Raw genomic sequence first — 20,315 nt, forward strand, 5'->3', positions numbered from 1 at the left:
TTGATCTCAACTGCCGTACTCATGCAAATTTCTCGATATAATTTGAAAATCAATTAATGCACACTTGCAGAATTATATCCTATGTCAGGATAAAATCATATTGTATCTCTTGAAGATTGTAATATAAATCGCAAAATTGTTTCATCCCACAGATGGCACTGCTTGCCGCATATCACTGTGTAATACTGAAATATTTTAACAACGCACCATAACTCCATACGCATGCACATTGTTTTGCGCAAATAGATTATATAGATCAAAACGAGGCTAAAATGGTGGACGCGATGTTTTTGGAGCGAGCAATTTTTTTGGTGATTATGTAGTCTTAGTCTAACCTTTGAGGGATGTAAATATATTGGATTAGTTGGTAGTATGTGCCTCTAGTGGAAATATAATGGATTTCATAAATTGAACTATGTATGGACATATATTATCCTCCGCCGATGAAATCGGGAGCGGGGTATTGAAATGGCGTTGTCCGTCCGTCCGTCCGTCCGTGTGTCCGTCCGTCCGTCCGTCCGCAGCCATTTCTCAGTAACTAGCAGGTAGAATTTCATGAAACTTGAAATAAACATGAACCAACATACTGCGATGATGCCCGTCAAGATTTTTTTTGATTGGTCAATTTTCCTTAGAGTTATTCCCCTTTATTTACTTAAAAATGCCCAAAAAATGTCCGTCCGCAGCCATTTCTCAGTAACTAGCTGGTAGAATTTCATGAAATTTGAAATAAACATGAACCAACATACTGTGATGATGCCCGTCAAGTTTATTTTTTGATTGGTCCATTTCCCTTAGAGTTATCGCCCTTGATTTAATGAAAAATGCCCAAAAATGTCTGTCTGCAGCCATTTCGCAGTAACGTTCAGATAGAATTTCATAACACTTGAAATAAACATGAACCAGCATACTGCGCTGATGCCCGTCAGTTTTATTTTTTGGATTCAGTTTCCCTTACAGTTATTGCCCTTTAATTGTTAAAAAATCCACAGATTTGTACATAAGAAACCAACCAATTGGTAGAATATCATTAAATTTCCATGAATATTTATTATAAACATGTGAAGTTATGTAACCACACCTGGTCATCACCTTGCCTTGGTCCCCCCATCCCCCCCCCCCCACCCACCCCAAAAAGTCCTTTTTATTTTTTTTTCAAATCTTCCATGAATATTTTATCAACATGCAAAGTTGTATCGTTGCCCCACCTCACTCTCCACTTAGTCATGCCCAGCATCACGATCACGCATCCTCCTCCCCCCACCCCCCCACCTCCACCCAATTTTTTTTCATTTTCAATTTTCCATCAATATTTATAATCAACATGTAAAGTTTTGTACCCTCACCTGGTCAACCCCACTGCCCCCCCCCCCCCCCCCCACCCCTCCTAAATAAAGCATTCATTTTCTGTTAAAATGATTTTGACTAATGAAATTATTTGCTTCTTAGTAACATCCTTAACTTTTTGCAGGATATATCTTTTTGCCATTCCTCACCGCAAGCCCTTTCGGCGGGGGATACCAATTCATCGAATTTGCTTGTTCAACCTGCTTTTTGTGTGTTCAGTGTTTCCAATTGGAATGTTACGGCCTGTGATTTTCGCTCAGTGATAGTGAGAACATGTAACTAAGCCGGATTTGTATTATTTAGACACGTTATGAACGTAAGTGTGTCAACACCTGAACTATCTTCCAGTAAAAAGAGATTTATCCTCTCCTGAGGACTTTTAGTTCCAAAGAATAACAGGTTTGTAAACGAATCACCAAAAAACATTCAATCCTGTTCAATCGATTCGCCAGCCAATATGGATAATGTTTCGCCATCTCCGACAACTCTAAGCCTTGATGAAACCGCAATTCAGGCTATAGCTCAAACATTAAAGGCCTCTATTCAGGATCAACTGAATATCATGTTAACAGCTTCAGTTGAATCAGCAGTTAAAAACATCTTCAGTGACTTAACAACACAAATTAACTCTCTCCGAGCTCAAAATGAAGCTTTTCGTCAAGAAAACTCTGAACTTTCCTACAGGGTTGATATGCTGGAGTTCCAGGCGGATGCGTCTGAACAGTATAGTAGACGTGATAGTGTTCGAGTATCTGGTGTTGCAGAGTCTGATAATGAAGATACCGACCAACTTGTTCTTAATATTAGCTCTGCAGTTGATGCCCAGTTAACTTTAAATGACATTGCAGTTTCACACAGAGTCGGTAAACCGAAATCATCTGGCAGACCTCGGGACATATCCGTGAAATTTGTCTCTCGTCGCTCACGCAATGCATTCTTTAAAAAGAGGTCGTCATTAAAATCTAATGGCTATAAGGGTACCTTCATCAATGAAGATTTGACAAAATACCGGTCCCAACTTCTTTTAGAAGCAAGACAAATGGTGAAGTCCAACAAAATTGCTGGAGCCTGGTCCTCCGATGGAATCGTCCTAATAAAAACTTGCAAAAACAAGAAAACCAGTGTTCACAGAATTGTTTGCAAACGTGACATTGCGCAGTTTTTCTTGTATAGTGTTGATGAATCCAATGGCACTGTAAATATTGACTGTTTTGTTCATCTGAAAAACAAAACAACCTACTAGCATTTAGGAGTGACCTGTCGCTTTTATTAATAGATTTGAAAGGTTACTGTAACAAACCACCTCAGTAAAGGGGTACCCTACCTTTTAATAACTTATTATTATAATAAATATTTAAATGACTGCTTTTTCGACAATTAGACGCCGTGGTGCAGTGGTAAGCGTGACGGCTCTAGAATCTAACTTTTGTGAGTTTGAATTCCAATGGAGATCAATATTTTTTTTTTCATTTTATATCTTTTTTATTTTATATTTTGGTAACATACATTTAAAATGATAATACTGAATGTTAAAGATGTATTTAAATTGCATTACTTGTATCATTTTGCTATTTTCGCATATAAAATAGAGTTTTCAAATATCTTTTTGATTGTGAATTATTCAACAAGGTTGACATAGCTCTTAACAATTTGGTCATTCAACTAGCTGATGACACTGATTCGGAGGAAACCGACGCCGCCAGCGAGTGTGAGGATGCTACATTGGGCGCGTGTTTTAAATGTATTGAACGTATTGAAATTGTATGAATGGAAATAAAAAATGAAATGATGAAATAAAATGAAATAAAAAAAAAACATGAAAAATATAAATAAAACAAATTCAATCATAAAACAAATCGCCCTGTGTGGTATTCGAACCTACAGCCTCCTAATCGCAAAAGTTAAATCACTAGCAAGACTCCTCAATTCTACCAACTGAGCTATCAATGCAATTTCAATCTGCTGAGTATATGAAATATATTTGTAGTTTTGAATAAGTCAAATACCCTTCAAACCCTTATTTAATAAATCGAACAGTCTGGAAAATCCAATCTAAAAATAAAAGCGACAAGTCACTCCTAATTGCTAATACGCTAAAACAGTCTGACACAGTGACCTACATACTATATTTACATTTTTGTTCACAATACCAAACAATGCGGTTAGCAGTTTACAGTTATTCGCTTTTCACGTACAACCTGTCAAACTGGATTTACCTTACACTACTGACCTGGGTTGTATTGAATTTAAATTTGTTGCCTAGCTTTATAAGTTTGTCAACGATGAGATATTTTAAGCAATAAAATGACTCCCTAACCATGTAGTAATAAATCGATGTTACTTTGTATCTAATCAAGTAATTATATGATAAATACAGGATGATTTAATGATGATAAATTTTCCAGGTACATTAACGCATAGTACAGCATAGTGCAACAGTCTCGATACTGTTTTATATTGTCTATTATCTAGTCTCTATGTGTCACTTGTAACTTTTGTATGTTCTGTATTTATATGTGTTTGTATAACTATGTTGCATGGTTGTGTAATCGAGCATTTCCGATAAATACAGAATGATTAATAAAAATACTAAATTTTCCAGATGACTCAACGCATTGTATAGCATATAGAGTAGCAGAGTTTGTTAATAAGTATTAGAGAGTTTGAGATTTCAACCTTCGCCTTCGCCTTTAACGTCTCTCATATATATTTGGGGTAAAACGTCACCGATATGCATGTATTTTATTTATATCAGACGTTGCTATTGTACAATTTATTTGACCTGTCAAAACATGGACCCGGCTTTCATTATATTCTGTTCGGGCCTATATAAGATTAACATGAAAGCCGGGAACATGTTTTTGCAGGTCAATTAAATAGTACAATACTAAAGTTTTCCATGTAATATCAAGTAAGCCTAAGACTTCTCTTTATTACTATGTGAAATAAAAAGCCTACTTTCAGGATTTCTGCTTATTAAGTTATTCGATTATCCATATGTGTAATTAGACTAAATTTGATGCGAAACACTATCAGTAAGTATAGGAATAATGAATTTATCCTAGGTTTAAAGAAATCAAGATTTTACTGTATTGAAAAGTTATTGAGTGTAGGATGCACGATTATTTCGTGCTATTTTCAATGGTATATAGCTGAGTTGAATAGTCAATTAAGTCATTCGAGGTTGTCTTCATTGCTTAACACAACACGTACACTACTTACATGTATACAAACTGGATCCCATCCCGCCCACCCATTGAAAATCTAAACATTGCAATATTTTTAAATTTCAGTAAGATTTTAAAGTCCCAAAAGATTTAAAGTTAAAACAAATAAAAAAGCTGTCGATATACATTCTGTGCATTTGGTACATGGTTTGAGTGGCACTTTTTTCAGTATTTCAAATAAGATTATACAATAATCATAAGGGGAGGTAGTCAAACTAATTAATTCAATAATACTTTCGATTGAATTTGTATATTAATCCATGATCAAACCCCTGACATATATACAAATATTGAATAAAACAATTACCAAAGAAAGAAAATAGTTTTGAACTGACAATAAATTTTATATGTTTTATGTCTATAAAAGTGTCGAACTTGATGTATTATGAGTTATTCTAAATATCAACATTACTTAGCGTCTGATTAGAGCACGGCATGGGAATTACCCCATGTATTATATGATAGGATAAAAACCTATAACTGGATGTCATCAGTCAAAGATTTTTTGTAATATAAGTTTGTAAACATCTTACATGAAAATGATAACCGTTTCTGTCTGGATAAATAAAGTATTTTTATACATGCAGCCATGGTGCACAATATTAGAATATTGTATTATCACAATAATACATTTTATTCTTTTCTATCGATATCATTTTGTCTAACAAGGGGAGATAATATGAATTTATGAATTACTGATCTGCTTGATCTGCTTAATTGCAAGAGCTGATTTAAGTATAATTAGTACTTGACTTGTTGACAGTTTTTAAGATGATGTTTATAATAATTCAAGTTAGTTTATATTTTACAGATTACTCCAAGAATTGAGAAGTTCTTCTGGACGCATTGTCGCCTAGATTTCTACGGAATTGATGTGCTTTTGTAGATCGTTGCATATAGAGAACTGTTCCATAATGGAGTGAAGTACAAAGGACGATAGTTTTGCCCCGTTTAAATTTCTTTTAGAGATAGAAAGTTACCTTTTCCTGTAAGATAGAAAGATAAAGACAGTATTTCATCATAAGTGCAAAACTTATTTTTATCATAGTCTCATTAAGATATAAATGCATTGTGAAAATTTTAATGACCTTATATGAATTTGTAACCTTAATAAAATGATATGTTTGGAAGACATACATTTGATGAATGTACATGTATTGGCTAGTAAATGAACATCTATGGATCATATTATCTTCACTGAGGATAATATTTTTTCGGCAATAAATAGCGGGGGAAGAAAATGTCAGGCCACCAGAAGATGGTAGCTGGTCTTGAGACTTGGCATCTTTCTACTCCCCCCTCCCACGACGGAGTTAGAGTTGAGTAGCCGCCTCGCAGCACACTGACTGGGAAAGTATATTCATATATATGTAAGTTTTCCTTGTAGGAATTAAAAAAATTGATAATAAGACTGAAGTTGAGTTGAACAGCGTATGACTATAAAGACGGTTTGCAGTTTGTAGCTTTACAGTATAAAATGTGAAGTCTTCGTTGACTTTGAAATGTATAAAAGTACATACATGATGTGTTGGTGTTAAAGCTAGAAAACGTGTTAACAGTGTAGATACATGACAATCACTACTGGATGCAAATACCATTAAACATGGTTTAAAACCCTGTAAAATATCCATTAAAATAGGAAAAACCGTTAATTAACCCCATTTATTCTTGCATCACTTTATTTAACAAGTTTCCCAATATTAATGGGTTACATGTTAAAATACCATTAAAACACCCATTTTAACCATGAATCATGCCATTAACAAGATCTGTCACTAATGGTGACAAATGCCCCCGCAGCACCTTGACCTTTGACCTGGTGACCCCAAAGTCAGTAGGGGTGGTGTACTCAATAAGTATTATCAGCATGTAAAGTTTGAAGGTTCTGAATGAAGTGGTTTGCTGTGAGGTGCCTTCATGCAAAAAGTTAAAGTTGGCCCCTGTGACCTTGACCTTTGACCTGGTGACCCTAAAGTCAGTAGGGTTGGTGTACTCATAAAGTACTATCAGCATGTAAAGTTTGAAGGTCCTGGGTGTAGTGGTTCGCAAGAAAAGTGCCTTCATGCAAAAAATTAACGTTGGCCCCTGTGACCTTGACCTTTGATCTGGTGACCCCAAAGTTAGTAGGAGTGGTGTACTCAAAAAGTACTATCAGCATGTGAAGTTCGAAGGTCCTGGGTGCAGTGGTTCGCGAGTAAAGTGCCTTCATGCAAAAAGTTAACATTGGCCCCTGTGAACTTGACCTGGTGACCACAAAGTCAGTAAGGGTGGTGTACTCAATAAGTACTATCAGCACGTGAAGTTTGAAGGTCCTGGGTGCAGTGGTTTGCAAGTAAAGTGCCTTCATACAAAAAGTTAACGTTGGCCCCTGTGACCTTGACCTTTAACCTGGTAACCCCAAAGTCAGTAGGGGTAGTGATCTTAAAAAGTACTATCAGCAAGTGAAGTTTGAAGGTCCTGGGTGCAGTGGTTCGCGAGTAAAGTGCCTTCATGCAAAAAGTTAAAGCTGGCCCCTGTGACCTTGACCTTTGATCTGGTGACCCCAAATTCAGTAGGATTGGTGTACTCAAAAAGTACTATCAACATGTGAAGTTTGAAGGTCCTGGGTGCAGTGGTTCGCGAGTAAAGTGCCTTCATGCAAAAAGTTAACGTTGTGACTAACGAACGAACAAACTAACGGACGGACAGTTGAAAACTAATATGCCTCCCTTCGGGGGCATAAAAATTTAGTTTGGTAGCTAAAGTAGTTAATGGCTTTGAAAAAATAGTGAAATTCTGTATTTTTTTAATTTAACAGGATTATTTATGACCCTTAAATTTGATTTAATACCCATTAAATGTTCAGGTTGTGTACGATTTCATTTAAGAGTAAACTTAATGGCCCTTAACAGCAATGTAATGCCCATTAAATCCTAAATTCTGTAAAATGTGATTCGTATATATTTTCTTTTTGGGTTTTGGCTTGCTCTCCTATTGAATGCTTATAATTCCAGTCTCATATTGTTCTAAAATGGACTTTAATCACAATAAATGCATACTACGCACACATCGTCTATAATATATCATGATGTTATATTTAGTTGCATTGAAGTTATTCCCCCTTGTGTTCCTACAAAAATCGGATTTATTTCAATGAAAGTCGGATGGAAACGTATTAATTTATTTGATAACATCAATCTATAATACTTTGGTAAGGGTAAATACATATTGATGCATGCCACTTCTTCTGTTCTTTGTTTTTCTTGTCCAAATAATCAGCATTTGTATAAGAAAATGGGTGGGGTAAGGAAGTTACATTATAAAATGTGTTCAGACTAGTTTAGATTTTCAAATTCTTGAGTAGAAACTAAGGTTTATAGAGAAGTGAACAGTACACATAATTGTGAAGATTTACAGTCTGATTTAAATTCATTTGGGACATGGGCAGATCAATCGCTTCTTTTTTTCAAAGAATCAAAGAGTGTGGTACGCTTAATTGGAGATGGGAGAAGCTACTTGTGATGCAATCCCTCAAACATTTGCTCTTAGCTGTACAGTGCATGCATGTGAGCACAAAATACTGAAGCAGAGCTAAATTGTGCGCCGACATTGTCATCAACAGTTGCTTTTTGAATACACCTGATGCCTAATGTCTGTGCCAATAAAAACTTGGTCAGAATGTTTGTCAATATTATAATGTTGAATAGTTAAAACTACCCACATGGTCACTTGATCTATTAAACCGGTACCTGTAAACCCTTCTCAGTACAACTCAGGGGGCCTCCGTGGTCGAGTGGTTAAGGTCGCTGACTTCAAATCACTTGCCCCTCATCGATGTGGGTTCGAGCCTCACTCAGGGCGTTGAATTTTCATGTGAGGAAGCCATCCATCTGGCTTACGGAAGGTCGGTGGTTCTACCCAGGTTCCCGCTCGTGATGAAATAATGCACGGAGGGGCACCTGGGGTCTTCCTCCACCATGAAAGCTGGAAAGTCGCCATGTGACCTAAAATGTGTCGGTGCGACATTAAACCCAACCAACCAACCAACCATCAGTACAACTCAATACAATACAATATCCATTTATTTTCTCATTTCATATGAACATATGACAGAATAAGGACACAATATAACAAATGTTTGTACGAGGCTATTACATGTGTTTACATTACAAAATAATAAGAGAAAAAAGAAGAAACAAATATTCTTCTAGCATTTTACAAAACAGTACATATGTATAGATACTATTACATGTGTAGTAATACGTAGTTTAAATCAATACGGCAAATATTAATATGAAGTTGATTATCTTAAGATGTCTAATTCTGAAGGCAAATTTTCATGGCCCTTAATTTGATATACAATTAAAATATTATAAACCCATTAAAATTGAATCTGACATATTTAATGAGACCATTAATCAATTTTTTAATAATTAACGGCCATTAACAGAGTATTAAAAAATTAATGGCCCCATTAGTTCTTATTAATTAATGGGGAATTAAGGGGTAATTTTTTAATGGCACATTAATTTCATGCCAATTAAAAATTTTCATGGAGTTTTAAGGAGCCTGTTAACTTATTTTAATGGTTTATTTTAAGCAGCTTTTCATGGCCATCAAAGTCATTTTTAATGTATGGCATTAAAACTATGGTCATGAAAATCCCATTAAATAGTAAGAAGTGATGGGTGAATTTTTAATGGTGACCTGTTAAAACTCTGTTAAAAACCTTTGAAAAAATTAAGGCCAATTTCATGACCCGTTTAATGGCATGTGCATCCAGTAGTGAATGCAGATAACAAATCCGATACATGACAATGCAGATAACAAATCCTAAATGTGAATTTATGTATTTGGTTTTCTTTCTTCCCTTGATTTACTTTGATTATGGGATAAATGATTTATTTACGTTTGAGCGTAGCGAATTAGGAAATAAATGAAGTTTTGTATGGCTAATGATTTTAACTAAATACATTGAATTGAACCTGGAAGTATGAAGTTATCAACTGATTTTGAGAAATTTTGAGATTTTGTTCAAACTTTCGCCAACTTCTACGGCATATTTGTGTCCCCAGGCGGTATTGATGGGCCTTTTTGACATATGAAATGAAGTTTTGAACGTCCGAAAATGTGATATCACGAAAAAACTTCAGTCTTTTTACATCTACTCTGTCCACATACTTGGCATCAAAGACTGAAATCTGGATGGAGGCACATGGCATGACAGTCATTTTACTTGAAAGATGAATAATAACGCGCGATTATCATTTGGTGAAATATTTTATTTTCAATTCCAAATAAAATCAATCCGTTTCTGTCGGACACTTAATACGACAATTGCGTTTTAATTATAAACATAAAATGGTACTAGAAAGACGGAAACTTTGAAGTATCAGACAATTTCAGATCTATGATAATTATCATGATGCGAGAAGTTTCCTGTTAGCCGTATGGGAAAATTCCACTCGTTACATGCACGGACCCAGAGACTGGCAGCGGGGCATTGTGGGTCAATCCCCTCTTTGATTCTTACATTTTACAAAGAAAATCGGGTGTGACCCCCCCCCCCCCCCCCCCCCCCCCCCCCCAACACACACACCTTTAAATGGGTGACCCCCTCTTTAAGTGTGGTGTCCCTCTAACTAAAATTCCTGGATCTGCACATGCTTTACTTATGAAATAGTATATTCAAACAAATACGTGTATATGCCCACATGTTATTTTGTGCGACAATTTTCGTCTCCACCTAACATTTCTTGACTGTTTCGCTAGACAATTGGTAACTTGGCACGATTATATTGTGCTGTCTGAGAGTTTGGCATCATACAGAGTCATAGAGTGTCATGATGCCAAAACGTAAGATATCACGAGCGCATCTTACATTTGTTTCAAATCGCTTGTTAAATGTATTCATAAATTGTGTATATTGGCTCAAGTTATCAACATACTCTTTTAAAAGGTTAAATTTTCATCAGGTACATTGTTTATGAAAGTCTACAAGTAAAACGCGTCTTTTAAGGAATTCAATGTACAAAGTACCAATTCAAAGTGAAGAAAAACTATGAAGTATTAGTCAACAGCATGACGGATGAATCTGTCCTTTATATTTTATGGGAATGCCTTTTGTGTTTGCTTTATCGCATATATTTAACTTAACTCCAAAGTATATCAAGAAATGCATTTGTAATAGTTGGTGTCTCGTGTTTTTGTTTAAAAAATATTAACTGTATTATCTTTCAAGAACACCATCAACAATAGAATACGTTGATATGATTATTAGCTCGACTTTTCGAAGAAAAAGTAGAGCTATTGCACGCGCCCCGGTGTTGGCGGCGTCGTCGGCATTGCTTATAGTTTTTGATAAAGTCAAATATCTCTGTTACTATCAAAGCTATTGACTTGAAACTTAAAATGGTTATTTACTATCAAAGTCTACACCAGGAGAAACAGTCCCCATAACTCTGATTTAAATTTTGACAGAGTTATGTCCCTTTCTAACTTGGATTTTTTTCCATTGGCAAAGCTCTAATTCAGTCAAGCACTGAGAAAAATCAAGCGCGTTGTCTTACGGACAGCTCTTGTCATTTTTATAAAACCTAAATGTTCGGAGCAACACCAACGAGTTTTTACATTGTTCACATTGTTTCGTTTTTTATCGTAATCGCACTAATATCCATGCGATGATTATAATAATTGAAATGTTTTTATCTAATTTTCTTTTTTAAAACCTCTTGTAAAAGTCCTGCCCTTTCGGACAATTGATATCAAAATGCACGAAAAAAAAAAACGATCATATTAGTAGTGTTATTTAGGGGGGTAAACCGAGAACACCGTATTCCAGCCCTACCACGTGATCACGCGGTACGTTGGGTAAGGGAATACGGTACAACACGTGCACACCGTATTCTAGCCCCACCACGTGGGTAAGAAAATACGTCACATACGTACGTGCCATATGGTAAGAGAATACGGTGAGGGAATACGTTTTTTTTTTTTTGTTTTTTTTTTGCTCTCCATTGCATAAAAGGGAAATCCCTCGAGTCAAAAATATGATTCAAAAAGCACACGGCTATTATACATCACAGTGCGTGGGAAATTATTTAAGGTCATTTATAACTCGATATCTATCCGCTTTTTGTCAACAAGGTTAACATTAATAATTGTGAACTTTACTAATAGTAAATAGAAATTTACTAATAGTGGAATAGTCAGTCGGTCAGTCAGTCAGTCAAAATTAAGCACGACATGACAGCATAATACAAACTTAAACACTGTTGAAACTGAAATGGAATCAATATTGAAAATGATAATAGCAAATAAGAAAATACAGAAATCAACAACACACTATTAATCCATAATTTTAGTTATAACGCAGTGAGTAAAATATCCATTTAAGGTGTGTAACGAGGTATGATAAAAAAAATCAAATATGCTCTCGCCTTTCAATGTTGATGACACGGTAACCATACCCTTTCAACCTTTTAAAAAAACTGGAACGCTTCTCATTGATAAAAAATCATGTTAACAGTATCTGTGTCTCATGATCCATGAACAAACTAAGGTATGATAAAAATAATGTTTTACTTTTTACCCACGCATACTTTTGTACTGAGAGTTTTTAAAGACCAACTTTTACAGCGATATTATTTCGGTCTATGAAAAGCAGGTGTGTTTTCTCTAAGAATGCCAGTGTGCGGGAGTTCAGAAAAGGAAACGCCGTTTCATTTCTTTACTTTTTAAACTTTGTAATTTTGTAATGCGGTATACCTGAAAGGATCAAATATTAAAAGTTTCACACATAAACTGACACCTTTTCAAAAGTGATATGTTCCCTGTCAATAATTATACCAGCTGTCTGACTTATTTTTTACTATAATTTAAAATGTATGTATGTATGTATGTATGTATGTATATATGTATGTATGTAGCGAGATACTTTATATGTATAAGTTACTAAAATAGATTTATGTTCTATTCTGTTTCTGTTCTGTTCTTATTGTTGTGAAAGCTGCCGTAATGTCCGAACTTTGTCTAGAGTTTGGCTCACATATCATATTTTTTGTTGATAAGGTTAGAAAATTGTATTTAAGTCTTGCACATTACAAGATTTAATTGGCTGTGATGCTATTTTCTCACCACTGGAGTAATTAGAAATCAATTAAATAATTAAGTAATTACTTTGTTAGGTTAACTAGAGACCTAGGTACCTTTATCAGTCCATGTCTTTGAGAACATGTCGTGGCCTCAACGCGAAACTAGTCTATCTGCTTCTTTTTCTATATATACATAGACTACTTTCGCGTTGAGGCCACAATGTTCACACATGCTTTGATGTCATTAAACAACGAAATATTTTATAACTGTTTATATACTCAGAATGGAGAACGGAGCATCTTCAAAATGTGGTCATCCTCAAATGCAAGTTTTATTGAAACCATTATAGGTGAAAATAGACATCTAAAGGTAGACTGGCATCAGTCGTTAGTGTCATAAAATGTAAAGCACTTGGCCATAAAAGCAACCCTCACTGATACCACTTTCTGAAAAAAATTACAATATCTCTTGCCTCTGTCGAGATGAGCCTAGAGAGGAAATGATTTTTTGTTGTTTTTGTTTTTTTTCTGAGAAAATATCAGTGTTAGTATGAAGAAATTAATATTATATTTTTTTTCCAGTAGGGTAACCCGTAGTTAACGTATTTCCTTATATGTAAAGAAAGTTTACCAATATAACGTTGGTAGAGTTAAAGATAATAATAAATGACGAATACGAGTGATTCTTACTAAGTGATAAAGTTCAAAACCCGTATTTTGTAATATGCCATTCATGTCACAAGGTCTTGATGCCTGTTGAAATCTAAATTTTGCGTCATGATGATTTTGAAATCTAGCATAAAGAGCAAAGATTTTTATTCATTCCAAAGGAATATCTATTATACTGTGTAGAAACTTATACACTCTATGGCACTGATAGTTTTTAAATTTCAGATACTCAAGCCAGCTGGAAAGAAAGCTTTATAACTTTATTGAATAACAAAGACCCTGCAAATCTGCGGTGAGATATACTAATAGTATAGTTAGCATTTCTGATCTTCTTTGCCAGATCGTAGCGGAGCACTCGAAAAATCACATTTATCTATCACTAAATCGCACTTACTGGTCATACTTGCGCTAATGTTGGACATATGGACTACATTTTATTATTCAGGAGGTGAGAGGAGTAAAGAGGAGTGGCAAAAGAGTACGGAGGAGTTGAAAATGAGTATAGAGGAGTACAAATATGTAGATGAGGACTTCGGAGAAGAAACTGTTGCGTTAAGGGCCATACACTGCAAATCCCTCTGTGTTAAAAATAACATATAGCTTGTGTTGGGTGACGGCAATTATACATCCTATCCGCAAATGTCATCTCCAGCATACCCTGAGACGCGTCTGATGTGCTGCTGCGACATAAAAACTGCAATTAACACGCTCTCCCATCTAAATAAGTTTATGGTCGAACTGTCACTGTTCACTGAGGAGATGAGAGGATATGGGAGAAGTAAGAGAAATGGAGTACGAATGAATTACATTCGAGTTAACGGCTTGGCATTTCGTGTAAGAGAGAGGTTCGGTTACAATATACTTATACTTCGCATTCAGTTACGCATGACATCCGCATTTAACATCTTCAGTCTATATGGAGTAGCATTATTTAGTGATATTCCATAAACGAAAAACCTAGCATTTAACGATAAATACTTGGACATTTTTTCTTTAAGGCCAGTGCGTGATTGCATATCAAGTAGAAAACACCAAAAGTTTAAAAAAATAAGATGAATATTTTCGATAAACCGGAAAATTTAAAGCAGAGAGGAGAGTATAAACGGAGAGTATCTCTGTCAAGTAATGCACCGAGTGCCGAATTGTATCTTAGGATGGTCCTTCCAGCAGAGCAGACAGCAGCTATAATTAAGCGTATGCTTACACGTCAGCTGAAAACTAATCCGACAGCCATCGATCTTGATTCCAAGCGAATAAAAGACACCAATGAAAAAAGAAAGCGCAAAATTTCCAGAGTAAAGTTAGACGGTAGTATTAACAAGAGTTGTAAGAAACAAAGCAGGGAACGCTTTCTACGGGAAAAAAGCCAAAGAAGCAGAATGTGATAGAACCTGAAAACATCACTACGGTTGGTCAGGTATTTAACTGATTGCCTACCTGACTCCTCCTCATTAAGTGTCTGGACGTTAAAGTCGATGTTTGAGTGCGAAATTTGCTTCAAAGCTTTTGAAAGACGGGATAATATGTTACGACATAAAAAGTCAGTGCATTCGGACGTCGACTCGGATGACGATGCAATGTCGGACACTGATTTACAAGAAGATATTTTTGGACCTATAAACGAAACTGAATCCGATTTCAGCGAAGATGATATGTCTGTAACCTCTGAGGACTCTCTACATATTGATCATTGGCAAGAGATTTTGGAAGAAACATTCAAGAAAAATGAATCGCATTATGAGGCGGAAGTCAACGAACAAATGGAGGAAGATGCAGAAATCAGTGAAAGCGAAGCGAGGGAAAATGTCTACGAGGATATGAAGTCCACCTACAGAAAAGCCATGATGAATATTTTTGGTAGAAAACTGGTCTGGTTCGACGCTATGAAGAAAGATCCTATCTATAAAGCGATAAAGAAAACATTTAATCGTCTCATTGCAAGAGAACACTACGAACAAGAGGAGGCTTTGAAATACGCCATTCTGAAGCGAAGATATCTTTTTGATAAAGTGCTGGCCAGGTTTGACATTCCCGGTGTTGACGGAGACGAAGACGAAGATACTGAAAGCACAGATGCTACTAACTGAGACTGTTACCATATGACTGTGTTAGCGATAGATCATAAAGGAGCAAAGGTTGTTCTTTTCAACTCAAAATCAAATTCATGAAGCAAAAAGGGGAAGACGAGGTTATATTTCGATGTGTAAAATGTGGCTACTTTTTCTTTGCCTGGAGAAACCTTTTACATCATTTACGAGTATGGCATACGACGGATTATTGTCTCAACACGTGTGTATGTTGTGCTCATACGTTTCAGGAACGTAGGACGTTTTTAAACCATTTAAAGCACAATCTAGGAACAGAACTGAGACACTAAAGAAGGCATCACAAACATTAAAAAGCAAATTTGAAGGGATTTTTTAAAGTTGTTGAAAGGGCTAGTTGATTGGACTTTCAAGTTCTGCCACTTTAGCGACGATCGCGGATTACCAACTGCACAAAATTACACATCTGACATGGAACGGTCGCGAGTATTTCGAGAATTAAACTTTCTTTCTGAGAGCCTTGAGTAACGGTGAGCCTGGTACGAGGCGGCAGTTAATACAGTCAATAACTTTAAGACAATACAAGCTGTTTCTGAAATCTCCAAAAGACTAAGCGAGCGTTCTAGCGCTGTATTACCGCGAGACGTTCCTATGTTCGAGAATGAAAGACAGCTCATCAGAACGCTAGCAGCGAGTCGAGTCAACCGTCGAAGATACCATTCGCTGATACCTAGAGCACTTAGAATGACGTATGTTTACCAGGTAATTGCCAGTGAAGTGAGTGACGCAATCAGAAGAGGAGAAGACTAATAACTGACTGAACTCATACTGCAAAACTAGACGCTATAGTAGTCTGATTTTGTTTGTGCATTTTTTAAGAACTTATTTTAACAAAGTCTTTGAAGCTACAGAGTTTAACACAGGAAAATAATAATGTTATGAATGTGTATAGTGTAAAAAAACTATTCTCAGAAAGTGTAAATCAACTGCTTATATTTAAGAACAGATTTTACCAAAATCTTTAAAACTTCAGATTTTAACGCAGGAAAGTTTGTTCTGAATGACGCTATGGATCATATTGTATTGTAAGACCTCATTGTCTCAATGTGTAAAAATAACTATTGTCAACAAGTATAAATCGACTGCCTATACTTAAACGAACTTAATTATTTCTATAGACAAATTCGTTTATTTGTTGCAAACATACGTCTGCTTTTTTACAAAATGCATGCTTTCATAGAACAATTGTGAATGTATTTGGTTAGTTGATAAAAATAAATGTTTATAAAGCATCCATCTGTCTTGCCTTTTCGTTCTCTCGGTTATACAAATTATTCTTCTCAGTGTTAAAATTAACCTAACTTATCTACATTATATTAATAAAGACTAACGCTATACAAAATATTATAATCGCTAATGATACCAATACACCAAGATGTTAGACTTATAGAGATGTAAAAACCGGATGTAAAAGCAGATAGGATGTAAAGGTATATCAAATTAAGGAGTGAAAATAGCGCAAAAATCTAACCACACAACAGAGCGTTCATTTCTTTACAGATTTCTTTTTCACCTGCCCATCTATTAAAGCATTAACTGTCCTACTTTACCCCAAAAGTATGATAAATATCGAAGACGGTTTTTGTTCGTGATGTTTTGAACTGCCTTGACATATTTTTGTAACTTTACACTTGTTAAGAATACATAATGTTATACATGACATACCCTGCATGTTTGATTTAACACGGCTGTTAAGGTGTTTCTTAATAAATGCTTCTAGAAGCAATCATTTTTTTCTAAAAAGACCACGACATAATTTAAACCAAATACTGAGTTTTAAAATGTTAATACCATTTTTCAAAAATAGGATACTTGTGTGCAACTTATCACCTTTTAATTAGCGTTCAGACTCGTTAATTATAAAAAGAATGGCTACACACTAAGTCCTAAAGAAATAATACCTTAAACACGCACTGCGAGGTATAACCCCTCACCTATCTAACTTAAAGCATGATAACATCTTTTAGTACAAAAACACTGGTACATTCTCTTCGATTTCTAATCCGTTTCCATTCAATGCACATATTATGCAATTTATTTACCGTTTTCTATCTTTTATGATAAAGTTTCAAATCTGTTTAAAGACAAAAAGAAACAAAACATTGTCCTTGTTTTTTAGATAACGCGATATTATGTAAGCTTAAAGACGCACCACAAAATAACTGCATTCTTTGTATTTCCATGATGGTAATTAAACATGCTTTGCATGCAGAAAATGAAAAAAAAATAACAGGTATCTAGTTACAATATATAAGGTCAAGACAATGTGATTAATGTCTAAATATGATATTGAATTTATGTGGTATGTACTGAGTACATGATTTATCCACACTCTCTTTCTGCAGTGTAAGATAGTTTTTATTCTATGTTTTATAAAATTATATTGTGAAAAGAATAGCTGAATAAGTTTTCAGGTGAAGTTGTGAAAACACGGCCTAAATTATCCTCCTGTCATCTTGTTGAATAGCTGTAAAATACCAGTATTATCAGAATGATTTGCACTTATTAAGTTCATGTGGGAGGAAAAAGTAGGTCGCTCTTTATGAAAGTTCGTGATTGAGTCGTTAAGGTTGAAACAGATTAACAAAGGTTGAGGAATTTTACTACACTCCTAAACATGACTCATGATCAGTCATTGACGCTTGACATTGTAGTGGGTATAAATTGCTTAAACATTAACCTGTGCTGTCCACCTACACATTACTTTCTTTAAAAATACTGCGCGATTTAAGATTTAAACACGAAACTTACAGAATACAACATTTTCTACTGAATGAATTTACCTGATAGTTTTACATTCTACGATGTGACAATCAATTTACATGGATTGCATTTGCCATGAAGTAACACTTTCTATGTGTAGCTAAGTTAAATCGTTGAAGAATAAAATAATATATTTTCCTTTTCTGGAAAAAAAGATTATAAAGCGTATAACAACAGTAACGAAGAGTGTTATAGGAGATATCAGGAAAAAATGAGACAGGTAAATGATTTATATTTTTTCAAATATAGTAAACTGAAAAAAATATGTGCATGCAGGTAGCAATTATCTTACAAATTTTGTACCAACAATATCTCCCAAAGTAACAAACAAAGAGAATGTGATTCTAGTACTGGTCCTTCTCAGGAACAATGGTCAGGAAACTATCCATTTGATGAAACTGAAAAATTGTTGAAAAGGCGTGAAACCCAAATCCGACAAAAAAAAACAACATATTTTGTTTTCCTGAGGTAAAAATAAAAATAAAGGCTAATGGTCACATTTTGTCAAGTCCGTCGTGGAACAACTAATTAAGTCACCAAAAAGGGCTCAAAATCGGTATATTTCAATTTCTCAAAAAAAAAATGGTTTTGTGAAATATTTGTAAAGCTTTATTTCATTATTCAGGAGTTAAAATTTCACAAGACAAAACTCAAATGTTTGAGGAACTATTAAACCGCATGTAAGAGTCTTTGTTATACGATACCCATATCTCATTGGCTAATTCACAGGAATGTAAACAAACGGTTTAAATAAAGTAAAAACAATCTACCGCAGTGTGGAATGTTTAAACCCCACAGTAGACTTTTTGTGATTACAATTCACACATAAATCTTTGATTGAAGCAAAATAGCTTATCCGTTCCTTATTGTGACTAAAAAATATATATATAAAAGATAAATGAAAAGAAAAAAAGGATACTTACACAACATTAAAAATGAAAAGAAATTGCACTTACTACTTTTTAATTATTTGATGTCTCTATTTCAGATATTACGAAGGAATCGACTTTCACAACGTCACGGATTCAACAGTAGACAGTTAACAAGGGAGTTATATATTGTGTTTCACATTTGAAGACAGCAATTTTATACATGTGCTTGAGAGTTATGGTTTGGTTTTCTTATATTTAGCTTTCATATAGACATATATGTTTTACAGTAATTTAAACATTGAACCTTAAGGAGTTAAATCTATTCTACCGGCAAACATAATAATTATGATGGATACAAGATGTAACATCTTAAACATGAATTTTAAACTTTTTGTTGACCACAATGTAAACAATTGTGCTTCTGGAAATAAATATACAAAAAATGTACATTGTTTTTCATAATCATACCAATATTCATTTTGTAAATTTTTATATCAAATAAAAGCCATTTTGTTGTGTCTTTGTCATATATTAAGGAAAATTATAATATTGTGCGTTTTAATTGACCTGGCAGGGCGGTGATTCGCGACAGTCAACTGCATTATTGTGCAGGATATATAGTACAATCGGCAACCTGATTTATTCATTAGCCATCTACCTTACATTGTCCTCAATGTAACGTTTTAGTCGTTGGTTACCGACATATTATGGAATTAAACAATCTTTTTTTTTCGATTTCCATTATTTGCATAAGTCAGAGATTAACCCCCACCCCCACCCCCTCCCCCAAACCTGGTCGAATAAAACGAAAACTACGTTCTTCTCAACAAGTTTGAGATCCTCAATTATTCTTTCATCGTACCAGTGAAGTTTAACCTTCAGCCTGCTAGCAGCCAGTGATTCTGCCTTTGTTACCAGTGCAGACCAAGATCAGCCAACATGTCCGTGCAGGTTGATCATGGTCTGCGCTGTTAACTATTCAGTCGGTACATTTTTAGTGAACACCCCTTTGAAGAACAAATGGTATAATGGTATTACTAAAACTGAATTATGGACCAGTCCCTTTTAGAAATCTAGCAGGCAGAAGGTTAAATATGAATAAGAACTCAGCAGTCTAGTGTAAAATCATACTATAGACTGATAACTGAGTCAAATAAACGGAGTATTATTTGTGAAATGAGGAAGGTCATACATTTAAAACTAGTAGAAAAATGAAAACACACTATCCGTTTATCAATTTCAGTTAAAACCGTGAAAAGT

The 20,315-nt window shown here is 34.9% G+C and overlaps 1 long non-coding RNA gene across 1 annotated transcript; it reads left to right on the plus strand.

Moving 5' to 3' along the window:
* Window positions 1–18,129: 18,129 nt before the first annotated feature.
* LOC123531840 (uncharacterized) lies at window positions 18,130–19,500 on the plus strand. The gene is made up of 2 exons (XR_008369690.1): window positions 18,130–18,403; window positions 19,172–19,500. It is a non-coding gene; the product is annotated as an uncharacterized LOC123531840 (long non-coding RNA).
* Window positions 19,501–20,315: the final 815 nt, after the last annotated feature.

Source organism: Mercenaria mercenaria, unplaced genomic scaffold, assembly GCF_021730395.1.
Source record: "Mercenaria mercenaria strain notata unplaced genomic scaffold, MADL_Memer_1 contig_732, whole genome shotgun sequence".
Classification (NCBI taxonomy): domain Eukaryota; kingdom Metazoa; phylum Mollusca; class Bivalvia; order Venerida; family Veneridae; genus Mercenaria; species Mercenaria mercenaria.